The following is an 11020-nucleotide window of genomic DNA, read 5'->3' as shown; positions in this document are numbered from 1 at the left end:
TAAAATTTTAATATTCTCTCACAATGGTGATTCACTTCAAGAACGTCTGACTAAGATCCTAATAGACGAGTCCTCCCACAGATAGCAACTGTAAACTCTGGACAAAATAATACAAACAAACAAACAAAAAATACCTGAACAAAATTAAATAGATTATGGTGACAAATTAACATTTGGAAGAAGGAAATAGCAAAGGATAGTTTTCTTTGTTTTTACAGCTTTTAGCCTCAAGGCAGATTACATTTCACCACATGGAGCAGTTAAAATGCCTGTAGAAAACCAATAGTCTTTCTGGCCTGAAGAATCAGAGAACAGAGTTTAAGGCAACCTCAGCCACTAGAAAGTTAGGGAAGAATCCTAGCAATGAGAAAGTCAGAGAGGGGAACTAAAAATTTTGTGTAAAAATTGTGCTAAAATCTCTGCTGATGCCAAATTCTGCATGAATGGGCCAGATTCTAAGTACTTAAATAAGAATAGAATGTCTGCAGTTTAAGTCCATCTAAGTTACTTACCTGCTAAACCAAAACAAACAAACAAACAAATAAAAAGTAATGCTCTTCTGAGGAATATAACAGAATATAGTTTCCCCAGATAATGTTCACAAATGTCCAGGATACAACCCTAAATTACTGAACATAATAGAAACAAACAAACAAAAATATGATCTATTCTTGAAAAAAATGACAGTAAACAAAGATAATACCAAATATGATTCAGTTGTTGGAAATAGCAGACAAGGATTTTAAAGCAGCTATTATAACCATACACAATGATATAAAGGAAAATATACTTACAATGAATGAAAAGATACAAAATTTCAGTAAGGAAATAAACCATGGAAATAACAAAATATATTCTTAATTGAAAAATTACGTGAACTATAAAATTTACTTGATGAGCTTAACATCAGAAGGAGATGCCAGAGGAAAGAGCCACTGAACTTGAAGGCAGATCAATGAATATCTAATCTGAATTACAGTGAGCAAAAAACACTTAAAAAAAAGAAATAAGACCTCAAGGATTTGTGGTACAATATCAAAAGGTTAACATATGTATATTTGCAGGCCTAGAAGAGAGAAGAAAAAGTAAATGGGACACCAAGAAACATTTTAAGAAATAGTGGCCAAAATACCCCTAATTTTGTGTAAACTATAAATTTACATTTTAAAAAAGCTCAGCAAACCCCAAGTCAGAGCACAAACAGCTGAAAACTAAGGAGAAAGAGAAAATCCTGAAAGCAGCCAGAGAAAAACAATACATTACATAGAGGGGAACAATGATTTGAATGACCACTAAAATCTCAGAAACAATGAGGACGGAAGACAGTTAACCAACATCTTTAAAGAAATGCAAGGAAAAAAACAACCTGTCATCCCCAAATTCTATATCGACAAAAATATTCTTCAATAAATGAAGGTAAATAAAGACATTTCAGTTGAAAGAAAGCTAAGGAAATTCAGAGAACTTGTGATCATAACTGCACTAAAGAAATGCTAAAAGAAGTTCTGTGGGCTGTAGGGAAATAAGAGCAGATGGAAACCTAGTTGCTCAGAAAGGAAGGAAGGAAAGCAGGGAAAAACATCAGAACTGGTCAATATAAAATAATTTTTCTCCTAATTTGTTTAAAATACATGATAGTTTTAAGCAAAACTTATAACACTGTCTCATGGGTTTACAATATAGAGTTCACCCCTGAAAAACACAGTTTTGAACTATGTGGGTCCACTTATAAGCAGGTTGTTTTTAATAAATACATTGGAAAATTTTTGGAGATTTTTGAGCCAATTTGAAAAGACTCACAGATGAACCACACAGCCTAGAAATATCAAAAAAATTTAAGAAAAATTTGGGTATGTCATGAATGCATAAAATATATGTAGATACTAGTTTGTCCTTACAAAAGCATAGGGTGAGTGATGTCTCTCTCTTCTGATTGGTGAAACTGTGTATCAGCCTATCATCAAGGTGAGTGGTTTTTTAAAAAATGTAGCAATGTTTCTGATTCTGTATTATGAATATGACTAAAACTGTATGCCATAACATTTTATAATGATGTATCCATTAGTGTATAGATTAGGCTACTGTGAAGCAAGTGTATCAATTACCCTCAGCCACTATAAAGCTACTATAAATTATATTGCTGCTGACACACTAAAAAGCCCCTACGCTGGAGGAGATGGAGGGTGGAGGGGGGAAAACTTCGGAGTCACAGAGGAGAGTGCAGCAATAGGGGTGCAGAGGGAAAAGTGGAGAGATTCCACACAGAGGATCAGTGCCAACCAGCATTCACCAGCCTGAGAGGCTTGTCCGCTCACTCACCGGGAGCTCACCCGAGTGAGCTCCGAGTGTCTGCTCACCCACTCGGCTGGGAGCTGAGGCTTGGGCTGTGGAGGTCAGATTGCAGGGAGGTGACTGGGGTTGGCTGCGTGAACACAGCCTGAAGGGGGCTAGTGCACGACAGGTAGTTGGGAAGGAGTTGGGAAAAAGTCTGGAACTGCTTAAGAGGCAAGAGACCATTGTTTCAGGGTGCACGAGGAGAGGGGATTCAGAGCACTGCCTAAACAACTCCAGAGACAGGCGCGAGCCGTGGCTATCAGCAAGGACACTACAGATGGGCATGAAATGCTAAGGCTGCTGCTGGAGCCATCAAGAAGCCTGTGTGCAAGCACAGGTCACTATCCATACTTCCATTCCTGGGAGCCTGTGCAGACCGCCACTGCTAGGGTACCGTACCGTAATCCAGGGACAACTTCTCTGGGAGAGCACACAGCATGCCTCAGGCTGTTGCAACATCACACCAGCCTCTGTCACAACAGACTCACCCTGCATTCCGTACCTCTCCCTCCTCGTGGCCTGAGTGAGCCAGAGCCCCCGAACCAGCTGCTAATTTAACCCCGTCCTGTCTGAGTGAGGAACAGATGCCCTCAGGCGACCTATGTGCAGAGGCGGGGCCAAATCTGAAGCTGAACCCCAGGAGCTGTGCAAACGGAGAGAGAAAGGGAACTTTCTCCCAGCAGCCTCAGGAGCAGCAGATTAAATCTCCACAATCAACTTGATGTACCCTGCATCGCTGGAATACCTGAATAGACAACGAATCATCCCAAAACTGAGGCGGTGGACTTCGGGAGCAACCGTAGACTTGGGGTTTGCTTTCTGCATCTAATTTTTTTCTGGTTTTATGTTTATCTTTGTTTAGTATTTAGAGTTTATTATCATTGGTAGATTTGTTTATTGATTTGGTTGCTCTCTTCCTTTTTTTTATATATAGATATATATACTATTTTCCTTTTCCTTTTTTTGTGAGTGTGTATGTATATGCTTCTTTGTATGATTTTGTCTGTATAGCTTTGATTTTACCATTTTTATTTTTAATAATTTTCTTTATTTTAATAACTTTGTTTTATTTTTTATGATTTTTCTTTCTTTCATTTTTTTCTCCCTTTTCTGCTGAGCGATCTGGCTGACAGGTTCTTAGTGCTCTGGCCAGGTGTCAGGCCTGTGCTTCTGAGGTGGGATAGCTGAGTTCAGGACATTTGTCCACCAGAGATCTACAGGCTCCATGTTATATCAAACAGAGAAAGCTCTCCCAGAGATCTCCATCTCAACGCTAAGACCCAGCTCCACTCAACGACCAGCAGGCTACAGTGCTGGACACCCTATGCCAAAAAACTAGCAAAACAGGAACACAACCCTACCCATTAGCAGATAGGCTGCCTAAAATCATAATAAGGTCACAGACACCCCAAAACACATCACCTGATGTGGTCCTGCCCATCAGAAAGAGAAGATCCAGCATCATCCACCAGAACACAGGCACCAGCCCCCTCCACCAGGAAGCCTTCACAACCCACTGAACCATTCTTAACCACTGGGGGCAGACACCAAAAACCACGGGACCTACAAAGCTGCAGCCTGCGAAAAGGAGACCCCAGACACAGTAAGTGAAGCAAAATGAGAAGACAGAAATACACAACAGATGAAGGAGCAAGGTAAAAACCCACCAGACCTAACAAATGAAGAGGAAATAGGCAGTCTACCTGAAAAAGAATTCAGAGTAATGATAGTAAAAATGATCCTAAATCTTCTAAATAGAATGGGGAAAATACAGGAAATGTTAAACAAGGACCTAGAAGAACTAAAGAGCAAACAAACAATGATGAACAACACAGTAAATGAAATTTAAAATTCTCTAGAAGGAATCAATAGCAGAATAACTGAGGCAGAAGAATGGATAAGTGAACTGGAAGATAAAATAGTGGAAATAACTACTGCAGAGCAGAATAAAGAAAAAAGAATGAAAAGAACTGAGGACAGTCTCAGAGACCTCTGGGACAACATTAAACACATGAAGATTTGAATTATAGGGGTCCCAGAAGAAGAGGAGAAAAAGAAATGGACTGAGGAAATATTTGAAGAGATTATAGTTGAAAACTTCCCTAATATGGGAAAGGAAATAGTCAACCAACTCCAGGAAGTGCAGAGAGTCCCATACAGGATAAATCCAAGGAGAAACACGCCAAGACACATATTAATCAAACTATCAAAAATTAACTACAAAAAAAATATTAAAAGCAGCAAGGGAAAAACAACAAATAACACACAAGGGAATCCCCATAAGGTTAACAGCTGAACTTTCAGCAGAAACTCTGCAAGCCAGAAGGGAGTGGCAGGACATATTTAAAGTGATGAAGGAGAAAAACCTGCAACCAAGATTACTCTACCCAGCAAGGATCTCATTCAGATTTGATGGAGAAATTAAAACCTTTACAGACAAGCAAAAGCCGAGAGAATTCAGCACCACCAAACCAGCTTTACAACAAATGCTAAAGGAACTTCTCTAGGCAGGGAATGCAAGAGAAGGAAAAGACCTACAGTAACAAATCCAAAACAATTAAGAAAGTGGTAATAGGAACATACATAGCGATAACAACCTTAAATGTAAATGGATTAAATGCTCCAACCAAAAGACATAGACTGGCTGAATGGATACAAAAACAAGACCCATATATATGCTGTCTACAAGAGACCCGCTTCAGAACCGGGGACACATACAGACTGAAAGTGAGGGCATGGAAAAAGATGTTCCATGCAAATGGAAATCAAAAGAAAGCTGGAATAGCAATTCTCATATCAGACAAAATAGCCTTTAAAATAAAGACTATTACGAGAGATAAAGAAAGACACTACATAATGATCAAGGGAGCAATCCAAAAAGAAGATATAACAGTTGTAAATATTTATGCACCCAACATAGGAGCACCTCAATACATTAGGCAAATACTAACAGCCATAAGAGGGGAAATCGACAGTAACACAATCATAGTAGGGGACTTTAACACCCCACTTTCACCAATGGACAGATCATCCAAAATGAAAATAAATAAGGAAACACAAGCTTTAAATGATACATTAAACAAGATGGACTTAGTTGATATTTATAGGACATTCCATTCAAAAACAGCAGAATACACTTTCATGTCAAGTGTACAGGGAACATTTTCCACGATAGATCACATTGTAGGTCACAAATCAAGCCTTCGTAAATTTAAGAAAATTGAAATCATATCAAGTATGTTTTTCCAACCACAGTGCTATGGGACTAGATATCAATTACAGGAAAAAATCTGTAAAAAATACAAACACATGGAGGCTAAACAATACACTACTAAATAACTAAGGGATCACTGAAGAAATCAAAGAGGAAATCAAAAACTATCTAGAAACAAATGACAATGAAAACACGACAACCCAAAACCTATGGGATGCAGCAAAAGCAGTTCTAAGAGCGATGTTTATAGTAATACAATCCTACCTCAAGAAACAAACATCTCAAATAAACAACGTAAGCCTACGCCTAAAGCTATTAGAGAAATGAGAACAAAAAAACCCAAAGTTAGCAGAAGGAAAGAAATCATAAAGGTCAGAGCACAAATAAATGAAATAGAAACAAAGAAAACAGCAAAGATCAATAAAACTAAAAGGTGGTCCTTTGAGAAGATAAACAAAATTGATAAACCATTAGCCAGACTCATCAAGCAAAAAAGGGAGAAGACTCAAATCAGTAGAATTAGAAATGAAAAAGGAGAATTAACAACTGACACTGCAGAAATATGAAAGATCATGAGAGATTCCTACAAGCAACTCTATGCCAATAAAATGGGCAACCTGGAAGAAATGGACAAATTCTTACAAAAGCACAACCTTCTGAGACTGAACCAGGAAGAAATAGAAAACATGAACAGACCAATCACAAGCACTGAAATTGAAACTGTGATTAAAAATCTTCCAACAAACAGAAGACCAGGACCAGATGACTTCAGAGGCGAATTCTATCAAACATTTAGAGAAGAGCTAACACCTGTCCTTCTCAAACTCTTCCAAAATATAGCAGAGGGAGGAACACTCTCAAACTCATTCTAGGAAGCCACCATCACGCTGATACCAAAACCAGACAAGGATGTCACAAAGAAAGAAAACTACAGCCAATGTCACTGATGAACATAGATGCAAAAATCCTCAACAAAATACTAGCAAACAGAATCCAACAGCACATGAAAAGGATCATACACCATGATCAAGTGGGGTTTATCCCAGGAATGCAAGGATTGTTCAATATACGGAAATCAGCCAATGTGATACACCATATTTATGTATCACCAATGTGATACATATTTTTGTGATACCATATACAAAAATAAACTCAAAATGGATTAAAGACCTAAATGTAAGGCCAGACACTATAAAACTCTTAGAGGAAAACATAGGCAGAACACTCTGTGACATAAATCACAGCAAGGTCCTTTTTGACCCACCTCCTAGAGAAATGGAAATAAAACAAAAATAAACAAATGGGACCTAATGAAAGTTAAACAGTTTGGCACACCCAAGGAATCCGTAAACAGGATGAAAAGACAGCCCTCAGAATGGGAGAAAATATTTGCAAATGAAGCAACTGACAAAGGATCAATCTCCAAAATTTACAAGCAGCTCATGCAGCTCAATGTCAAAATACAAGCAATCCAATCCAAAAATGGGCAGGAGACCTAAATAGATATTTCTTCAAAGAAGATATACAGATTGCTGACAAACACACGAAAGGAAGCTCAACATCATTAATCATTAGAGAAATGCAAATCAAAACTACAATGTGGTATCACCTCACAGTGGTCAGAATGGCCATCATCAAAAAATCTACAAACAATAAATTTTGGAGAGGGTGTGGATAAAAGGGAACCCCGTTGCACTGTTGGCGGGAATGTAAATTGATGCAGCCACTATGGAGAACAGTATGGAGGTTCCTTAAAAACTAAAAATAGAACTACCGTATGACCCAGCAATGCCACTACTGGGCATATACTCTGAGAAAACCATAATTGAAAAAGAGTCATGTACCACAATGTTCATTGGAGCTCTGTTTACAATAGCCAGGACATGGAAGCAACCTAAATGTCCATCGACAGATGAATGGATAAGATAAAGAAGATGTGGCACATATATACAATGGAATATTACTCAGCCATAAAATGAAACGAAATTGGGTTATTTGTAGTGAGGTGGATGGACCTAGAGTCTGTCACACAGAGTGAAGTAAGTCAGAAAGAGAAAAACAAATACTGTATGCTAACACATATATATGGGATCTAAAGCAAAAAAAAAAAAAAAAGAACGGTTCTGAAGAACCTAGGGGCAGGATAGGAATAAAGACGCAGACGTAGAGAATGGACTTGAAAACATGGGGAGGGAAGAGGGTAAGCTGGGACGAAGTGAGAGAGTGGCATGGACTTACATACACTACGAAATGTAAAACAGGTAGTGGGAAAGCAGCTGCATAGCACAGGGAGATCAGCTCAGTGATTTGTGACCACGTAGAGGGATGGGATAGTGAGGGTGGGAGGGAGGGAGACACAAGAGGGAAGAGATATGGGGATATATGTATATATATATAACTGATTCACTTTGTTATAAAGCAGAAACTAACACACCATTGTAAAGCGATTATACTCCAATAAAGATGTTAAAAAATACTTGCTGCTTCTTTGTTATCAATGCATGAATTGTTATACCTCTAAATAAATTTGAATTTATTTTTCACATTATCTTTTCATTTTTGATGTCTAGTTAGGAATACATGTAACATGTACAGTGTTTTGTATTATATAAGACAGTATTGATATAGGTACTGACAGACAATTTGTCTTGTAAACAGATGATATAAACTTACAGTATTGATAAATATAGTGCAGTACTATAAGTGTATTTTGTCTTCCTTATATTTTCTTAATAATGTTTTCTTTTCTCTATATTTAATCTAGGAATACAATATATAATGCAGTATAACATACAAAACATATGTTAATCTACTGTTTATGTTATCGGTGAGGCTTGTGGTCAACAGCATGCTATTAGTAGTTAAGTTTTGGGAGTGTCAGAAGTTATATACAGATGTTTGGCTGCATAGGGGGTCATAGGGCTGCATAGGCTGCATAAGCTGTTCAAGGGTCAACTGTATTTAGGTGTAATACTTGTGACAATTATAGCATAAAGGATGGAAGTGACTGATAGGTAAACCTATATGGTTGCAAGCGTTGTATATTTTACATGAAATGTTACAGTGATATTACATCTTGATAGCAGTTTGCGTTGCACAGGTGCATGCGCTTTTCAAAGCTCAATGAAAGTACATTTCAAGTTTGTACATTTTACAGTATGTGAATTTTACCTCAAAAGTACTACAAACAATATTAAACTCTAGTTTATAATATGCAAGCTGCAACATTTAAAGAGATGTGTATAATGTCTGCTATTTATTTTGAAGTACATGAAAAATTGAGAGAGATTAATGTATAGTTAGAGGAATATATAAATGGATAGGTATTTGATAAAGCAAGTATAGTAAATATTATTGGTATAACCGAAGTAGTAGATATACAGTTGTTCACTGAGAAATTTCTTTAATTTTGCTATATGTTTAAAATATTTATTAAAAATTTTGGAAATATGAGATTAACGTGACATTTATAAATATTTATATTAATATGCTCCTTTGTTGATTTTTGTAATGTAATGATGATATTTATTACTGGTTTAAAGATGACTTTTAACATGGCATAAGGACAATTTTTTAAACCCAAGCATAAAAATAAACATAGGTTCCAGAAATATATTTAATATAGAAGTATATTAGCTTGGGCTGCTATAACAAAATACCACAGACTGGATGGCTTAAACAACAAACGTTTATTTCTTATTGTTCTGGAGACTGGGAAGCCCAAGATTAAGGTGTTGGCAAGTTTGGTTCCTGTTAAGAACCTTGGTTCCTGGTTTTCAGACTGCTGCCATCTCTGTGTTCTCACATGTTGATGAGAGAAAGCTCTAGTTTCCCTTCCAATTCTTATAAAGAGTTAATCCCATTATGGGGGCCCACCTTCATGATCTCATCTAAACCTAATTACTTCCCAAAGACCCAACTCTCTATACCATCACATGGCGGAGTGGGTGAGAGGGGGGTGTCCGAGCTTCAACATATTAACTTGTGGGGAACACAAACATTCAGTCCAAAACAAGAAGGTACTAAAATAGCAAGCTCCACAGATTTTATCATACAACAGTGCCACTTTTATTATTTTGGTGAATACTTACAGTATTTTAAAATGTTAATTTAATCTCCCTTTCATCAAGGTAATTTTATTATGACATTAAATATTTCTCTAAAATATGATTTTAATAGGTAAATTGTATGAAGTTATCAAATTAAATTAATATTTTTCCTATTATTTGACATGTAAATTATTTTTGAATTTTCACATAAATGTCACATAAAAAGAGATCACAGAATGAGAGTCAAGAATCAGAGGACAAGAGACTTCTCAGTTGCAATGAGTAAAATTCGAAGACTGGAACAGTGCCTTCAAAATTCCAATGGAAAAATGATTTTCAATTCATAATTCAATAGTCAGCCTGTCAATAAAATGAATAATACAGATTTACCTCAGAAAAACACTATGGAATGTGTTTCACCAAAACAAGTTGGCAAACACAGTGAAAGACACAGGATCCAGAGAAGAAAGATCCAGTGTAACACAGTGGAGAAGGCAGGAGGACATTCCCAGGATGTTTGTGAAGGGAAGTTCCAATGGTACAGCAAGCCTAGCGTGGAATCAGTCTGGAATAAGGGAAAAGGGTGGAGATAGCCAAGACAGAGAGTTCTTAAAGAAAAATGAAATGTAAAGAATATCTTATGAGTTGAACTTGAGGCAGTATTTTTAATTCCATTGAAGAATTGTGGATGAAGTAGGAGAGGTACGTTTAAAAAATTAAGGAAATATAAAAGAGCAGTGTTTCCTTTAGAGAAAACAAAAAGTTGCATGTGGAAAGAAATCTTACTGTATACTATAGGCTCATTCTTGAATAATATTTAATTTATTATAATAAACACTTCATACTGATTTAAGCGAGAAGGTTAAGTAGTTATACTGAGATTATCAGGGAGGAAAAGTATATATACGTCGGGGCAGGCAGGGTATGTATGAGCTAAAACTTTATTTTCTATAGTTGGAAATAAACTATAAAACTAAAAAAAATTAAGAATCAGTATAATCATGTTATTTAGAAATTTGGAGGTAAATACTAGAAGACACAGCTAAAGGAACCGAAAATTGTTCCTAGAGAAGAGTAACTGGGAGTAGAAAAGGATGGGGCATGATTTTGCTGTTTTTCATTATACATGTTTTTCTTTATAAGTTTCAAAAACTCTTAATGGGAGATGTGCATGTATTCTGCTAGTCTAAAAATTGAGTTCCTTGTGTTCCAGGTTGCAAGAAGCTCTGAGGGGGGCTTACAAAGCCTCACCATGTTATCCTGAAACTCCACATATAATTGCCTTGCATGCTTATAAAACTGCTTTTAGTAGTCCCTATCCCCTACATGTAACATTGGGGTTCTGGGTAGAATTTCTTACATCATCACCAGACCCATCCTATGACATTGTCCCCACACTAAGATAATGACTAGTTATCTCAGA

Source organism: Neophocaena asiaeorientalis, unplaced genomic scaffold (assembly GCF_003031525.2).
Source record: "Neophocaena asiaeorientalis asiaeorientalis breed wild unplaced genomic scaffold, Neophocaena_asiaeorientalis_V1.1 scaffold298, whole genome shotgun sequence".
Lineage (NCBI taxonomy): Eukaryota > Metazoa > Chordata > Mammalia > Artiodactyla > Phocoenidae > Neophocaena > Neophocaena asiaeorientalis.
This window is presented reverse-complemented; position numbering follows the sequence as displayed.